We start from the raw sequence: 18,795 nt of genomic DNA, 5'->3' as shown, positions 1-18,795 counted from the left end.
AAGCTTATAGCTTATCATCAGAATCAAACACATACCTATAAAATACCATTAATAAAAGGGTTAAAATGCATAAGCGCAGACAGCGAGTTGTGGTCGATCTTCTGTGTTTAAAATCACCCTTTAAATGAAGTTTGTCTTAACTTTAAAAAACACAAACATAGAACACAAACTGAGCACGTGTGCTGAACAGCTAATCTGCTAGCACTAAGATAGCTGAGTTTCAACAGAAACAATACCAAACTTCATCAAATGAAAAAAATGTTTAGATTATTTCATTCTAAATTGCTTCTCTCTGCCCAAACCTAACCTGTTATGTGAACCGTGCTGAGGAAAAGTCGTCCGGGCGACGAAGTTGGAGAAGGCATCCACAGTGAACAAAGGGTTAGCTGCAGCTAACCTCCGTAGCTGTGGGTAGGGGCGGCTCGCTCTGTCGGCCGGCCCAACTGCACGTTACTGCTGTAACCATGGTGATTTGTCCTGTTGTCCTTCCTTCAGACCGGGAAAACTGCTCCACTCGTCATCGTAGAGACAAGGTCTCTGCTGGGAACTCTGTAACACATTTTGGTTCTGTAGACCTCAGAGAGAAAAGTCAAGCAACGCTTGTACCTTAATTACCCCCGTTCATGAATGAATACCGGATACACAAACAGCAATTCATTCGTACTTAACTTAGTGCATATGATCGCGTGATCGTATGACACTCTCGGATCCAGTTTGAAGAGTTATGTCTGTTTGCCAGCAAAGAGAGATTAGCACGCTGTGTCCCTCTGTCCAGTTCCCCTGGTGGACCCGCGTAGAAGAGACAAGATGTAGCGAAAGCTGTCATTTTATTTGGACAGTGACGTCACGGGAAGTCCGCTGTTACTCCTTTTCCTGGTTGTGCTGGAAGTAGGTTAATGCGATTTATTTTGAAAGTTCCAGAAAGGTTCGTACTGGACTTTCATGTAACCATGGCTGAGGTCCCAACAACAGCGAACAACTGACTGCTCTGAGTTTTGGGCATCTAAAGTCCTGAAGCAACCTCTGTTATACCTCAAGGGTTTCCTTCAACCCTTCAGCCTCTGAAAGTTACTGACCAAAGAGACGTATGACATCAGTGTTTCTGACTATACTTGACCTAAGACTTCAGTGACAGACCATCATAACCTGGAGCATCAGTCCCTGTCTGCTTAGAGGAAGAAAACTGAAGAAAACTGAAGAATTTTTCTCCATCGGGTAAATGGATGAGTCTCTGTCTCCAAAACCTCCTCTTCAAACTCATCAGTTTGAGCATCAATGAAAGATAGCTTAAGTTGACTGATTCATTTCAATTATTCAGTCATTATGTGTTGTTTTATTTTATGTTGTTACTGACCCCTGCAAAAGTGTTGCTAATTAAAGAAAGCATATAAAACTCTAGATAAGTTGTAGACGGTCAATTATTGGAGTCACATTATTTTTGGTTTTTCATTGGTGATAAAAAGCATTGGTGGCTGGTTCTAAATGATTTTAGGAGGTTTAAGGAGGTAAATGTTGCATTAAACCAAACTTGTTCAAACAACACCCTAACCCTATTAACCTAACCTAACCTAACCTAATTAGGGAGTGGGCAACCGTTAACAGAAGTGACTGTTGAGTGTTGAATGACTGCTGCAGGCTACTTGGTTGTCCAAACCACCTGTCAAAAAAGGTGAGACTTCTGGATGTAGGCTGTTAGAGGTTAGGCTTGTCATTTCCCGACCCCAGCTTAAACAGATCTTTCAGTAAACCTGTTTAGTAAGACCTATCAAGTCCGGACCCGTTGCATGGAGATCTGGATTAAGCAATCCTCTCAGAAAAAGAAAGTAGGAGGGAGGTGTTAGTTTACTGGACAACAAAACTGCATAGTAACTTCTCCAATTGTTCGAATAAACTTCTCACCTTTTTCAATTTTTTTTTTAAATCCTTTGTTGTTTTTGCTAGATGATATTCTTATCAAACAAAAGGAGCAAGCACAAGTTTACAATAGTAATTCACTTTTTATAGTGACCCTCTAAATGAGACAAAAATGCTGCCTTTTGTCTCAAACAATCAATTTCTTCTTTTTTTTCATAATGTGGCTAATTTAAGGCCCATCGTGACTAACATGTTTTCTGCAAAACCTAGCTTCACATTTGCATCACATCTGTACATTATACTTTCCATCATAAAATCCCCAAAAATATTCTGAACAAGTTATTATAGAAAGAATGTTGCTCCAATCATGCACATATTAGATTGCAATTTCCCCATTTCTTGCTAATTTTAAGAAAATAGCCAGAGAGGTTTGCAGATGCCTGCTCCACGAATCAATTCAGTAAGAAATATTCAGCACCATCTGGAACCTGTTTAACATTTGCTTGTTTGGTAAATACCTGCTCTGATTAATTTTCTGCTAGAAAAGTACTTTTTCACTTCTACTTAAGTAATCACCTCTGAGTTGCAGTTGCAGCAAATTTTGTTTCTTTTTCTGCCTTTGAATAGAATAAGGCTCGCCACTTAATTTGCCATAATTTATAAAAAAAATTAATTTTTTGTAAAAAAAAAACAAAATTTTTACAAGTAAAAGCATGTATTTGCTGAAATTCAAAAACTGTCAATGCAAATTATAACGGTAGATTTGTTTTAATTTGAACATTTAATTTTCTGCAGTCTTTTTTACAAGATTAGTATCCATTCATGTGGATGCTCAGCGGTTTTTTTTTTTTTTTTCACTTGCAGTCTAATTGATGTAAATTTCCACAGCAAATGTTGAAGGTTTTCAAGCATTTCTGAAATGTTTTTCTTTAAGCAGTCCAACACACAAACTCTGTTGTTTTGTGAGTTAACAAGACAGCTGCAGACATGACAGCTTGAAACACGCTGATCTAAAGAGAAAAATGCAGGGTTCTTTAAACTCTCTTTTATAGGAAGTTTCAAAGTAATGAGATGTTGTGATTATGAATATGAATATATTATTTAATATTAATACTTAATTTTATTAAATAATATTTTGGTCTGTTAAGGATTGTCCTGTTAATACCAGCCCAATAAGGCGGTGGTATTAAGACAAAATTGAAAGGGATGAGCCTAGCTCTGGCATTATTGAACAGCAAAAGTCACACACAGAATGAACTCACACAATTTCTTAAAATACTAGAATTTATTCTCAAAAATAAGTCAACTCAAAGTCAAACATATTTCAATCAACAAACTCTTTACTATGCATAAACAACCCAACTAAACTACCAAGCACAATGAAAGAATAAGGAAGACTAATGGGCTATGTACAATATGAACAAGTGAATCAAAGATGGTTGAAAACCAGGACCAAAAGAGTGACGCAACATTACCATGCAATGTTATTTATGTTTGAGGACCAATGCCTGTCTTGAAGAAATTAAGTTACATTAGTCTTGGAACTAACTTAGGCAATAATTGGTGTACCTTCAAACAACCATTTAGAATGCAAGATCAGATAAAACATTATTTTGATAAAACAACATTTTAAAGAATGATTTGCTGAATAAAATCAATCTTCTGGATGATCAATTCTCAACGGTGTTTAATTAGCTACCTTTATTTATAAAAATATTATTTATGAAAATATTATTTTGAATAAGAACCAAACCTTTTGGATAAATGGTCTTAATTGTGTTTAATTAGTTATCACATTTAGTAAAATAATATTTAGGGAAATATTACTTCCTAGATTGGAAACTAATAACGTTTCTGTGTAGATGATCTTCAGCTCACTCAGAAAGTGGGTGAGCACGTGTCCTTAGCTGTTAGTGGTTGGGGCTAACAAAAGAAGCTTATAGCTGGTTACCAGAATCAAACACATACATTTAAATTCCACTAATAAAAGGGTTGAAATGCATAAGAGAAACAGAGCGTTATGGCCGGTCTGTGTTTAAAAACCACCCTTTAAATAAAGCTTATCTTAACTTTAAAAACACAACACAGAACACATCATTAGCTGAGTGCAAGTCTGCTAGCACTTACTGTAGCTGAGTTTATCAACACATAACAAACCTCATTAAACAAACACTATTTAGATTATTTAACTCTAAACTAATCTTCTCTGCCCAAACACTACCTCTTACATGAACTGTGCCGAGGAGAAGTTGTCCTGGGCATTGGGAAAAACATTCAACTGTGGGTAAACAAAGGTTTAACTTGCAGCTAACATCTGTAGCTGTGGGGAAGGGCTTTTAGCTGGCCCGAGGAGCCAAAAGCAAGTTTGGCTCCTTCAGTGGCTGCGATGAGATGGGGTAGCTCTAGCTTCAATGCAGTCCCTTCATTCTTTTCCAGAACCCTGGGGAAAATCTGCTTTATATAGGGCTGCGTCTGTAGGCCTCAGAATAAAAGCCAAGTCAAGCATGTCTTATTACACCCTTTATATGAATGAATGCCTGAATGCCAGATACTCGAACAGCAAATCTTTACTTAACTTTGTTGCATGTGATCGTAGTCACTCTGGGTCCAAGTTGAAGAGTTATGTCTGCTTGCCAGCAAGGAGACATTAGCGCACCGTGTGTGTCTCTACTTCCAGCTCTGCTGGGAACCTGTGTGGAAGTGGTCTGTTTGTTGGAACGCGGGCTTTTTATTTAAACAGTGACGTTACGGGAAGTCTGCTGTTACTCCGGTTCCTGTTGCTGGCTGTGCTGGAAGTAGGTTACTGTGATTTATTTAGAAAATTCCAGAAAAGATCAAACTGGCCTTTAAATGTTGTAATCCATGGCTGGGGTCCCAACAGACACTAAAAGAAAACGGTACAGATAATATTTGTAGAAGAGTTTTTTTTTTTTTTTACTGTGAAGCGGTAAAGCATTTCTTAGATGTTTTTTTTTTTTTTTAACGTAAAGATATATTTCTTTGTAAATATTGTGAGATGAGAATGCAAATAAGACTTTGAATGGGGTTCTGTTATTTCACCCAGAAACATATCAAACAGAATACATTTTATTGTATTTCCATGTCCAAATTATGAAGTAGTTTGAACATTTTTGCACTGAATGAGGATTTAGTTGGTTAAGAAGAATAAAATAAAAAATAACAGGCAGAATTTCAGACTGCATGTTGGTGCAGTTGTGTTTAAGTGCTGTCTTTTGTGTGTGTTTTCTTGCCTAGATACTTCCTTTCACTACTCAAATCACTTGGCTACTCTAGATTATTCTCAGTGTGCATTCATGGTCTCATTTTGATGAACTGGACACCTGCAGCCCTGCAAAGATTACACAGGTATAGAAGATGGATTGCAATGTATTTGGAAAGAAATAATGAATTTTTGATCAATGCTCACTGAAAGAGGTCTTATTTATAGACAAAAACACAGATGTGATAAGCATTGGTCATTAATGTTAAACCACATAACAAATTGGAGACTTTGCCCTGTGCAGTTCTAAGTTTTCAATCAAATGTAAAGCTACTTTTGCTAAGCTATTTTTGCTAAGCTAGTTTTTGGTATGTTTGATATTGAAATTTGAAAGTAAACTGCCGGCAGTCACAGAAAAATTGATTTAATTTATTTATACGATTGCAAAGTTTATCTTACTCCAAATATAATTCATTTTTTCATTGGACAAGCAGAAATGATTTGAGATAACTTTAATTCAGGTTTCTTTTGAGGTCTGCTCAGAGCTTATTGTTTCTTTTGTTGTGTTTGTTTCCCACAATCCTTTTAAAAGTAACAAGCGCTCGAAAAACAAGCCACTAAATGGACACCAGGTCAGCCTATTTAACCTTCAGATGTAGGCTTATAATACCGTATGTGCCTTTGGCTTTGCAAATAAATTATATTTGTGTTTTCCTCTTGATAATGCTGGTGGTTTTAATGGATTGGAGGAAGTTGTTGTTTTTCATAAAGTCTTTTTTTGGCATGGGATTGGCCAACCATTTAGAATCTAAATTAAATGTCAGAGAGTTATTAGAACTATGTTTAACTTTTTATCATGATTTAATGAAGTTCAGTTCAAAATAAAGAAAGTCCTCATGTAGTTTGTGTCTAACACTTGTTCTGTAGTCAAAGTTTACAGTTAATCTTACATTTAAGTTAAGTTTACAGTTAACAAAAGTCCAAAATTTTTGATTACCCTGGCAGATTCATTTTTAAAGGAAACTTTTAATTTTAACAACATATTTCTTCTAACAGTAAATACTTTTAATGTTTTAGATATGCCCAGCCATAGAAACAACCGTTTTCTAATAAAAAATATATAAAGGAGGCTAGAGATCAGAATAATGGCAAGGAGGCCTTCCAAGCTTAAAGACTTGATAAATTGTCAAATTAAAATGGATTTCGTAACTGTGATGCCAATAAGGATTTTTCCACTTTGTCAATATATTATTTTGAAATAATGTTCTTTTCCAAAACGGACCCCTTTTACATTGTTTGATTACCTTTTAACAGATGGCTGTCCCATTTTCAATTAGAAACAAACTCAGTGCTGAATGACAATAATTTTAAATCTAAATTTCCCAATGGTATGCATACGTTTTTGAACATTTTCCCCCTTGATTTACGTGCTTACATCCAGTTAATTTTTATACTGGTTTTATTCAAACTGGAGGATAGAATCAGTTTGGGGGCACAAACTATCATCACAAAAGATATTCACAGAAAACTTTGCTTACCTTTCTTGCATGCTATTTGATTGCTCACAACTAAAACTGTACACAGTAAGACTGTTTAACCCCTCCTATTGTAGGCTTTATGTACAAGAATATCTGCTCATCACCTATTCATTGTTGCATTTCATAAAAGGAAGCTGTCTGCTTAGAGCTCTGGGTCTTATGAATTTGAAGAAAACATGCATAATTAGTTTCTGTGAAGCTTTTATGACTCAGACTGCCTCTGCTGTCAATCACATGGGTTGCTGAGCTTAGATTTATCCTCTTCATTTCACTAAAAGTTTCTCCCTCTCATGGTTTCAGGTGCCCTGCAGGGGGGAATGGCCACATGGTGGTTGACGCCTCTGGCGTTAGTTCTTACTCTACTGCAAAAACTTGCAGCTGCCTTCTTGTAACACTGCATAAAGCATTGCATAGCATTCACCTCTAGGCTTTTGAGTTTTCCTGGGGGTGTTTACTGTCATCACTGTTAAGTTGTTGCTGTGATGAGGTTTGTATCTGCTTGTGCTGACTGACAACCTAAGGAACTAGCAGCAAATATCAGTTCTCAGCATTCTCCTTTTCATATGTAATGAACTGGATCTATGTGTGCTTGAGAGAAACAAGTAGATACATTATAAAATACACACTTTCACTGAGAGCAGCAAAATTCTTTTTAATAATTTATATATATTCTCAAATAAATCCTTGTAATGCTCCCAGTTTGTGAATACTCATTTTCATGTACTAAAGCAACTTCAGGTGTGACCTGCATCTTAGCTTTTTGGTTTGCTGCCTCTTTTGTCCAGCTACAATAACACCTTTATGTGTTTATCGATTTTTGTTACCCAGCAACATTTCTTGTCTATTTGTTGTGCTTACTGCATAGAGCCTTGAGCCTTACTGGGTGTTGCTTTGTCAAAATGCAATGCTTCAAATCAATCCAATAGACAATGAGTACTTGGGTATCATATGCATCTGTCATTATTCCACAGCCTCAGTATGTTTGTACCTACATAATTGGACTTACCCTTCTATTTCACCAGCAAATCACTCGTGTGTTGTTAGGTTCACTTCATTTAGGCCTGGCACGCTATTACAGGTTATTTGTATAATTTACTACTTCTAATTCCAAGGCTCAGTCATATTGGCAGCAACATTCAAGACTAAATTGAGTGTGAAGATTGAGAGGAATTAATGTCTGCTGGACCGCAGGCTGAGAGCATGCCTTCAGTGGGCCCTCGGCCACCACAAGGACAAGAGTGTGAGCAGGATTTGTTCGTTACAGCTTGACTTAGCAAAGTCAATAATTGAGCTACTCTGTGGGAGTTGGACCGCCCAGGAGTAATCATCCATTCTGCTTTGCTAGAAGAAAGCAGTGGGAGAAAAGCAAGCTTACAGGAAAAAAAGGCTCAAAAAGAGAATAAAAAAACCTGACAACATATGTATTATTAAAGGTACATACGTTTTACCATGTTACTCTAACCTTCAGAAAGCTGCTTTGAAGTCAGATATTTGTAGGTAGTATTATCTGTCTTAGTCTGTTCTCCTATGGAAAGTTCCATGATATGTCTCTGTGTTTTATAATGCAAAAGACAGTGATAGCTTTTTAAAAATAAAATATGGAGGGAAAAATTGGCTCGCTCAAATCTGCATGTCCAAAATAATGCACTGTTCCTGGGTCCCTTTAAGAGGGGTTTGTTTTTACTCCAGACTCTGCAGTTAAGCTCAACAGGTGACGTTATTAAAAGAAAAACTACAGGAGAAAATCAAGACAAAAGGATCAATTGGTCACAGTCAGGGGGATAGTTTCATACACCAGGCTGAGCTCTGCACTGAGTTGAAGTTTAATGTTGCACAGCTGGAGTTGTATTCATAGGTGTATGTGATGTTTGCACCCGTGACCGAACACAAATGAAGATTAATTTAGTAAGGACCGCAATTCAAATGACACACATTTCCTGCTGTTTGTTTAATGTGACTTTAAAATGCTAGCCCCAAATTTACATTTGAGAATGTTTGCTTCAAACACCAGCTCAATTAAAGTCATTTAATGTCAGCATATTTATAGAAGAATTTTCATGGAAACTGGTGTGTACAAGTAACAGTTTTTAAGTGTTAAAGCTGGACTCATAAGTTAACATACCCCGGCAGAATTTTAGTTTATTTAAAAATTTTCCTGAGAATATAAATGATAACTCAACAAGCCTTTCTTTTACTCTTCACTAAGTGGTTATGTGATGCCATTTATTTTAAAGCAATTCTGTTTGTGTTTTTAGTGTATTTGTTTTTTCTTTTGTGTATGTATTTTTGCTTTCCTTGTTGTTGATCTTCTTCTGGAGTTTATTGGCAGTTAGCAGAAAAACCTCAAGCTGTGCAATACCCCCACCAACTGTATGTATATACTATATAATCAAATTCTATTAATCAATTAGTTTTGAATTGAATGATAATTTGTATATGTTTGCCTACTAAATTCTTCTTTCGTGTTAATTCAGAATCAGAATCAGAATCAGCTTTATTGCCAAGTTTGTACAGACAAACAAGGAATTTCACTCCAGTACCCTTTGCTCTCAGTGAGGATTTTATGTATTTAATTTTTGTATAAATAACAGTGGATTTTAAATGTACATATATACACAATTGACTTTACAACAGAATATAATGTGAGATCAGTCCAAGTATTCATGGTATTGTTCTGGACTGTCAAGTGTTCATCAGAGAAACAGCCTGGGGGAAGAAACTATCTCTGTGGCGGCTGGTTTAAGCAGACAGCACTCTGTAGCGCCGACCTGAAGGAATAAGCCTAAACAGTTTGTGTGCAGGGTGTGTGGGGTCTGCAGAGATGTTAGCTGCTCTTTTCCTGACCCTAGACCTGAATAAGTCCTGGATGGAGGGAAGGTCAGCCCTGATGATTCTCTCTGCAGGCCTGATTGTCCGTTGCATGTGCTGTTTTGTGGATGAGCCAAACCACACTGAGGTTGAAAAAGACAGGACCGACTGAATTATGGCAGTGTAGAAGATGACCAGCAGCTCATGTAGAAGGTTGTACTTCTTGAGTTGCCTCAAGACGTACAGGCTCTGCTGGGCCGTCTACCAAACATTTGTCTATGTGATGATCTCAGTGAATATACATGGGTTGGACAATGAAACTGAAACACCTGGTTTTAGACCACAATAATTTATTAGTATGGTGTAGGGCCTCCTTTTGCGGCCAATACGGCTTCAATTCGTCTTGGGAATGACATATACAAGTCCTGCACAGTGGTCAGAGTGATTTTAAGCCATTCTTCTTGCAGGATAGTGACCAGGTCACTACGTGATACTGGTGGAGGAAAACGTTTCCTGACTCGCTCCTCCAAAACACCCCAAAGTGGCTCAATAATATTTAGATCTGGTGACTGTGCAGGCCATGGGAGATGTTCAACATCACTTTCATGTTCATCAAACCAATCTTTCACCAGTCTTGCTGTGTGTATTGGTGCGTTGTCATCCTGATACACGGCACCGCCTTCAGGATACAATGTTTGAACCATTGGATGCACATGGTCCTCAAGAATGGTTCGGTAGTCCTTGCCAGTGATGTGCCCATCTAGCACAAGTATTGGGCCAAGGGAATGCCATGATATGGCAGTCCAAACCATCACTGATCCACCCCCATGCTTCACTCTGGGCATGCAACAGTCTGGGTGGTACGCTTCTTTGGGGCTTCTCCACACCGTAACTCTCCCAGATGTGGGGAAAACAGTAAAGGTGGACTCATCAGAGAACAATACATGTTTTACATTGTCCACAGCCCGAGATTTGCACTCCTTGCACCATTGAAACCGACGTTTGGCATGAGTGACCAAAGTTTTGGCTATAGCAGCCCGGCCATGTATATTGACCCTGTGGAGCTCCCGACGGACAGTTCTGGTGGAAACAGGAGAGTTGAGGTGCACATTTAATTCTGCCGTGATTTGGGCAGCCGTGGTTTTATGTTTTTTGGATACAATCCGGGTTAGCACCCGAACATCCCTTTCAGACAGCTTCCTCTTGCATCCACAGTTAATCCTGTTGGATGTGGTTCGTCCTTCTTGGTGGTATCCTGACTTTACCCTGGATACCGTGGCTCTTGATACATCACAAAGACTTGCTGTCTTGGTCACAGATGCGCCAGCAAGACGTGCACCAACAATTTGTCCTCTTTTGAACTCTGGTATGTCACCCATAATGTTGGGTGCATTTCAATATTTTGAGCAAAACTGTGATCTTACCCTGCTAATTGAACCTTCACACTCTGCTCTTACTGGTGCAATGTTTGATCAATGAAGACTGGCTACCAGGCTGGTCCAATTTAGCCATGAAACCTCCCACACTAAAATGACAGCTGTTTCAGTTTCATTGTCCAACCCTTGTAGGTGCCAGTTGTTCAGTGCAGGCTTTCAGGAATTATGGGGAGACATTCAAGTCCTGAGGCCTTCTTTGTTTTCAGGCACTGAAAGATCGTATTTACATCTTCCTATGAGATCCTAAGTGCAGGCAGGGGGTTTGAAGGTAGGGAGTATGGCAAGAATTTGTGTCTGAATGGGATGTGGAGTAGTTGGGTTGAGGCATGAACGTCTGCTTTTCATACCTGCAGTAGAAGCCATTCAACTGATTTGCCAGGTGAATATTCTGCTCAGGGTTGGGGGTAGGTCTCCTGTAGGCAGTCAGGTTTTTCAAACCATTCCAAACAGCAGAAGCGTCTCCATGTGAGAAGCTTTTCTTTAGCTCTCATTGGTCTTATTGGTCAGTTTGTTCCTGGCCTGCTTATGTAAGACCTGGTCCCCACTGCTGTGAGCCTCTTCCTTATCTCTGCTCAGCTGCCTCAGATAAAAAGTGAACCAAGGTTTATTGTGCACTGCTCATGGTTGTGGTCATAAAGTTTAATTTTTGTCTCATCACTCCAATTTACTTTGTTCCAGAAGATTTTAGAAGCATATCTCTGTACTGTTTGTTACACTAATTGCTTTTTTCCAGCAATTTGGCCATCCAGTCTATTTTGCCTTTAATAGCATATTTCCTTTGCATCTTGAAACAGCTGTATGTTAACTGAAATTATTTGTAGGATTAATTTTTTGCTTGTATTCCAAGCTATTTTCGTGGCAGTTGTGGCTGACCTTTTTGTCTACCTGGCTTGATTTCAACAGAGTGCCTCATTTTTCACTTTTTAATTAGAGTTTGAATAGTGCTGATTGGCAACCCAAATTCCTTAGATAATTTTTAATGTCTTTATGATATTACAGAAAGAACAACTAACACACACACACACACACACACACACACACACACACACACACACACACACACACACACACACACACACGTACGTAAGGGAATGACCCCTTCAGTAGCCATTTGAACCCATGTGTATCAACATGTGAAGATGTTACTAAGACATTTTTTTAACTGAACACACAGAATTACATTTTTTAACATTTGCAATGCAGATAAAGTAAATACAAATATAACTAAAAATAGTCATTTATTGGAAAGTAATGTCAAAATGATTTTATGATACTTACAATGTTCTTTTGAATTTTGAAAAAAAATAAGAAATGTATTTTTAAAATCATTAACATCTTCAGAAATTCAATTAAATGATGCATAGAGACTAGTAGAGCCAATTTTCAGTCTTCAATGTTCTATTTCTAAGGATCCACATAACAATTTTTTGAGGTATTAAATAATTAAAAGTTAAAGGGTTCAGTGCATGTTCGGTGACTTTTTAATATCCTTTCACAAAGATATAGGCACAGTACATTCTAATTATCTCAAGTAAGAGCCAAATTGTACAGAGGAAATGTTTATCACCCTTTTTATTTTAATCTTAAAGGCAAATAAAATTTATTTGTATAACACTGTTAATACTGAAAGTAATACTGAAGTTCTTCTGAATTATAATAAATGAGCAATGGTAAAGAAAACTAAAATAAAGATGAGCAATGCATTAAACGAATAACAGTAAAATTTAAGTATTACATAAAAAGAATAAAATAACAAATGTAATAATGAATAACTAGCAGAGACATCACAAGAATGATATGAAAAAATATAATTTGACCTTTAAGAAAAAGCTGCAATAAACAGTAACGTTATTGGTCTGGATTTAAAGGAGCCAACTGCTGGATAGTGTCCCTCCCGGGGACTCCATTATTCTGCTGGGGGACTTCAACGCCCACGTGGGGAACGACAGTGACACCTGGAGAGGCGTGATCAGGAGGAATGGCCTCCCCGATCTGAATCCGAGTGATGTTTTGTTATTGGACTTCTGTGCTAGTCACGGATTGTCCATAATGAACACCATGTTCAAACATAAGGGTGTCCATCAGTGCACTTGGCACCAGGATACCCTAGGCAGGAGGTCAATGATCGACTTTGCTGTCGTATCATCAGACCTTCAGCCGCATGTTTTGGACACTCTGGTGAAGAGAGGGGCTGAGCTGTCCACTGATCACCACCTGGTGGTGAGTTGGATCCGTTGGAAGAGGAGAAAGCCGGACAGACTTGGCAGGCCCAAGCGTATAGTGAGGGTCTGCTGGGAAAGTCTGGCAGAGCCCTTGGCCAGGGATGTAGTCAACTCCCACCTCCGGGAGAGCTAAGACCAGATTCCGGGGGATGTTGGAGACATAGAATCCGAGTGGACCATGTTCTCCGCATCTATTGTCGATGCTGCCGCCCGTAGCTGCGGCTGTAAGGTCTGCGGTGCCAGTCGCAGCGGCAATCCCCGAACCCGGTGGTGGACGCCGGTAGTAAGGGGCGCTGTCAAGCTGAAGAAGGAGTCCTATCTGCTGTGGTTGGCTTGTGGGACTCCTGAGGCAGCTGACGGGTACCGTGAGGCCAAGAGTGCCACGGCCTGGGCTGTGGAAGAGGCAAAACCACGGGCCTGGGAGGAGTTCGCTGAGGCCATGGAGAAGGACTACAGGTTGTCCTCGAAGCAATTCTGGCAAACCGTCCGGCGGCTCAGGAGGGGGAAGTAGTGCTTTGCCAACAGTGTTTGCAGTGAGGGTGGGAGGCTGCTGACCTCAACTGGGAAAATTATCGGGCGGTGGAAGGAGTACTTCGAGGATCTCCTCAATCCTGCCATCATGCATTCCCTGGTGGAAGCAGAGGCTTGGGACTTGGGGTTAGACTCTTTCATCACCCAGGGTGAAGTCACTGAGGTGGTTAAAAATCTCTGCAGTGGCAGGGCTTCAGGGGTGGATGAGATCCGCCCTGAGTACCTCAAGTCTCTGGATCCTGTGGGGCTGTCAGCCTCACTGGTAAGGCCTGCGCCAGGGTATTGGAGAGGAAAGTCCGGCCGATAGTTGAACCTCAGCTTCATGAGGAGCAGTGTGGTTTTAGTCCCGGCAGTGGAACACTGGACCAGCTCTATACCCTCCACAGGGTACTCGAGGGTTCATGGGAGTTTGCCCAACCAGTCCACATGTGTTTTGTGGACCTGGAGAAGGGATTTGACTGTGTCCCTCGTGGTGCTCTGTGGGGGGTGCTCCAGGAGTATGGAATCAGGGGCCCTTTATTAGGGGCCATCCGGTCTCTGTACAAGCGGAGCAGGAGTTTGGTCCGCATTGCCGGCACTAAGTTGGACCTGTTCCTGGTGCATGTTGGACTCCGGCAAGGCTGCCCTTTGTCACCGGTCCTGTTCATAACTTTTATGGACAGGATTTCTAAGCATAGCCAAGGGCCGGAGGGGGTCTGGTCTGGGGACCAGTGGATTTCGTCTCTTCTTTTTGCAAATGACGTGGTCCTGCTGGCCCCCTCTAGCCAAGACCTACAGCATGCGCTGGGGCGGTTCGCAGCCGAATGTGAAGCGACTGGGATGAAGATCAGCTCCTCCAAGTGCGAGGCCGTGGTTCTCAATCGGAAAAGGGTGGAGGGGAGTTCCTGCCTCAAGTGGAGGAGTTCAAGTATCTTGTCTTGTTCACGAGTGAGGGAAGAATGGAGCGGGAGATCGACAGAAGGATCGGTGCGGCTGCCCTAGTAATGGCGTGCTGTGCCGGACCGTTGTGGTAAAGAGAGCTGAGCCGAAAAGCAAAGCTCTCGACTTACTGGTCGGTCTACGTTCCTACCCTCACTTATGGCCATTAACTTTGGGTCATGAGCGAAAGAATGAGATCCCGGATACAAGAGGCTGAAATGAATTTCCTCCATAGGGTGGCCGGGCACTCCGTTATAAATAAGGTGAGGAGCTCGGCCATCCGGGAGGGGCTCGGAGTAGAGCCGCTGCTCCTCCACATCGAGAGGAGCCAGTTCAGGTGGCTCGGGCATCTATACCAAATGCCTCCTGGACACCTTCCTTGGGAGGTTTTTCAGACACGTCCCACTGGGAGGAGGCCCAGGGGACGGCCCAGGACACGCTGGAGGGACTATGTCTCTCGGCTGGCCTGGGAATGCCTTGGGCTCCGGAGGAGCTGGAGGAGGTGTCTGGGGAGAGGGATGTCTGGGTGTCTCTGCTGAGTCTGCTGCCCCCATGACCCGGTCCCGGATGAAGCGGAAGACGACAAGTACAAGTAAGAGTACGAGAATGAGCATAGTCCCATATTTGATTTTAGCAGAAACACCAAATAGGAACTGTCAAACATTGTTTTGATTTTTGCTTACTTTTACAGCAACAGAAACTGAGTATCTTGCAGTCATTGAGCAAACCAAGAACTTTTGTATTCCACAGTAAAATATGGGATGGCCTGAAATGAAAATTGAGGAAAATATTGTGAAGAAATTGTGCTAGAATTCCTCCTAATATTTAAGATAGAGTGAGATAAAGTCATACAGACAGCAATTTTAAGTTATTGCTGCCCAAGGTGGTGTTTAAAAGCAACTGAATCATGGTGTGCATACTTATTTTATTTTTTTAATTACCATGTTTAAGATTTAGCAAAATGTTCACATTGATAATGGATTAACTCCCTCTCTTGTTTTTTACTATAGAGATCACTGGATTAAAGAAGCATAATTTGCTCTAATCCTAACTTTCACAAATAAAAAAATAAGCAAAAATTCACATTCAAATATTTTGATATGTTGAAAACAGCCGAATGAAGTGGTGGGTGTAAAATGCTTTACAATACAAGTAACAAAGAGGGAAAAATAACCCTTCATGATTGTGAAGAGTAAATAAATATATGTTACCAAATAAAAACTCTACTAAACATATGAATTACATGACAATCCTCAGCTCTAGATTCAGCAAAACCTGCTTTCAGCTTTCTTCTTTCACAACCTGTTTTTCCAACTCTGGAAATAATAAATAAAGTGAGACAGTTAAATAGGTGCTTTTTAATGCTCTTTAAAGCTTAGAATACATTTGTGCTATTCTTTACAACACTATATTTACAACAAAATGCATTGGCAGTTATTGTAATTTTCTACAATTAACCCGTATAGAGTACCGTAATCATATTCCATTTAATCTGAGCTACTTCTGTTTTCTAGTGTAATGCAATTCAGCAACTTGTGAAGCAATTTTTCAAACAGATAGCACAAACAGCAGGTCCTGTTATTAACATATTCATTTTATAAGTTTTTTAAATAGTATTTCTGTGTGTTGAACATCATTTACACATTTTGCTGTTGCCATGCCAAGTGCTTTACGCATCATGTGGCAGACAAATTCATCTTGCTTTTATATAAAACCCACATTTACGCTCTGGAGTCTGAGAGCTTTTCCTGTCTGCATGACAGCAGTCTATTCATCTATGGGTGTGTGTTTTTGTAGAGCTGTGCTACTAAGAGATTAGAATAATACCTAAAAAGAATATTCATTTAATGTTATTCTGTAAGCACAATAAACTAACTCTAATGGTATTTCAATTTTGCACACTCTCTGGTAAGGTGGATTTGTCTATGAAGAGGGAACAGTGTAATGATGGACAAAAATGCAATTTTGTTGGTCTATTCTTTTTGCTGCTTTGGTGACAAATAACCCCCTTCTCTATCCCACAGTTCAACTTGTATATGTAACTCCCCAAACCTAATTTTAATTAACATAATACAGGACCATTATGTGTTATTATCCTTTGACCCCTAACATATAGCTTTTGTATAAAAAAGTAAGTTCAACCTCTAATGATGCAAAAGGTTCAACTTACAAAGATATAAGAATTTTGTTTCTTTTTTTTTTTATCACATATTAAAATTAAGGTGAGACATAGAAAGTATACATCCAAAGATGAACAATCTTTTAAATTACCTCTGCATACAATACTGTGAGAAATTACTTTCAAATCATAAAACGAATTGTAATATCAGACACATGTTTACCTGGGTTAAATCTAGAGAACTACAAAATCTCTAGAGCTACAAAAAAAAAGCCTGAACATCTAAAGCACTTGCCTCAGTCAGGATCAGTGTTCATGATTAAAAAATCACAAAGAGACTGAGAACCAATGCCATCCATGGGAGGGTCCCAAAGCCAAAACCCAGTGCTGACTAAAATTAACACACTTGCCAAAAAAAACATCTCAATGATCCTCAAACACTGTGATGGTACATCACAGTACCATCACAGTGTTTGAGGATCATTGAGATGTCTGAGGTAACTTTGTTGCAACAGAACATGAACGACTTGCTGTAATTGACGGAGCCATGCCTTCTTCTCTTTAGTAGAAAATTCGATCATCAATTTGTGACCTGAAATTCAAGTGCACTTAGGTTATGCTCATGGACAAAGTACATCATCAAGCCCATCTCTGAATGGCTCTGAAGAAGGAAGCTTTATAAATTAGCTCTTTTGGTTTTGAAAACAAATCATGATTTAAAAACTACATTTTGTATTTTAATCATGTTATCTTTGTCTAATAAAAATGTTTGATGGTTTGAAACATTTAAGTCTGACAACAAATCAAAACCAGAAGAAATCTGTGAGGGTGAAATGTTACAACACTGTATGTTTCACAAAAACAGAGAGTATTTTTTAATTTATTTGTTTATTTGATAGGGACATGTAAATCAATTTTATATTACATATACTATATCACTTGAAGCTGTGGCTAATTTGCAATGCTTGTCCCTAAAAGTAAATAATGCAAGCACACAATTAAGACACATCTAACAAAAGCCGTACAAAAATGTAATTATAAATTAGTTATGATCACACGTTTGACTTCTTTTTAAACAGCGAACGGGGGTGTGGAAAGACACCATGTCTACCTCATCTTTTAAGTTTTAAGTTTTTTTTATAGTAGTACACCCTTAGAATACCCTATGGGTATTGTGGATTTAACTGAGTATTTGTCAGACCAACGTGCAGATCAACGCTTGGGACTAGCATGGTGAGGTACAAAGCTACTCTTTAATAAAAATGATAATAATAACAACAAACTGGAAAAACGTACAAAGGTAACATTTATTGAGACAATGTAACATTTTTTGAGACAATGTAATGGACATAGAGCCAGGTAGCAAACAGGAGGAATCAGTAGAGAACAAAGAAAACCAGAGAGTATAAATACTGAGGTAGGATGGAGAATGGACTAATGAACACAGGGAGCTAATCAGAGGGCAATCAGGAGCAGCTGGTGGGAGAGAACATGCAGGCAACTGAAGGAGGGGGGCTAATTGACACAAATGAGCAGGGAATCCAGGGGAATAACAAAAACATATAAGTGAACAGAAATAAATAAACAATGGAGCTAACTTAAAGAAATAAAGAGAGGAATCAGATCTACAAGGTAATACAAACTAGAAAGAAAAGAAAGTAATCTAAGCACAAGAATGAATGGTAAATATAATCATGAATGAGCTGAAATAACAGCAACTGAAGAACAGGGCAGTGCAGAGAAAGCAGAAGGTACTCAAACTCAAAAACCACTAACACAGGCAGACTATGACATTAACAGGTTAAGAACTAACTACATGATGAGCTGAATGTGCGCACCTCTATAAATGTAGATGTTTTGCAAGATTGCCACGGTGAAGCATTCTGGTGTGTGTTCTTACAATGCCAAAGAGGAGTATTTATCTTTCAAAAGCAGATGTTGCTGTCCGTCGGAATTATGGGCCCTGAAAAGTTAAATGTTAAAGTTCATAACTCTGCAGGTAAAAATAAATGAAGAAAAGGTATTTTTTTGTTTGGATGGGTTGGCCTGAAAAAAGCCTCTTCATCCAAAAAGGATTGGCAAAAAAATTTAGATTTGAATCAAAACAATGTTTAGTAAAAAAAAAAAAAACAGTATGTTCATTTACGAG

Source organism: Girardinichthys multiradiatus, chromosome 4 (genome assembly GCF_021462225.1).
Source record: "Girardinichthys multiradiatus isolate DD_20200921_A chromosome 4, DD_fGirMul_XY1, whole genome shotgun sequence".
NCBI classification, from domain to species: domain Eukaryota; kingdom Metazoa; phylum Chordata; class Actinopteri; order Cyprinodontiformes; family Goodeidae; genus Girardinichthys; species Girardinichthys multiradiatus.
Note: the sequence above shows the minus strand (reverse complement) of the source record.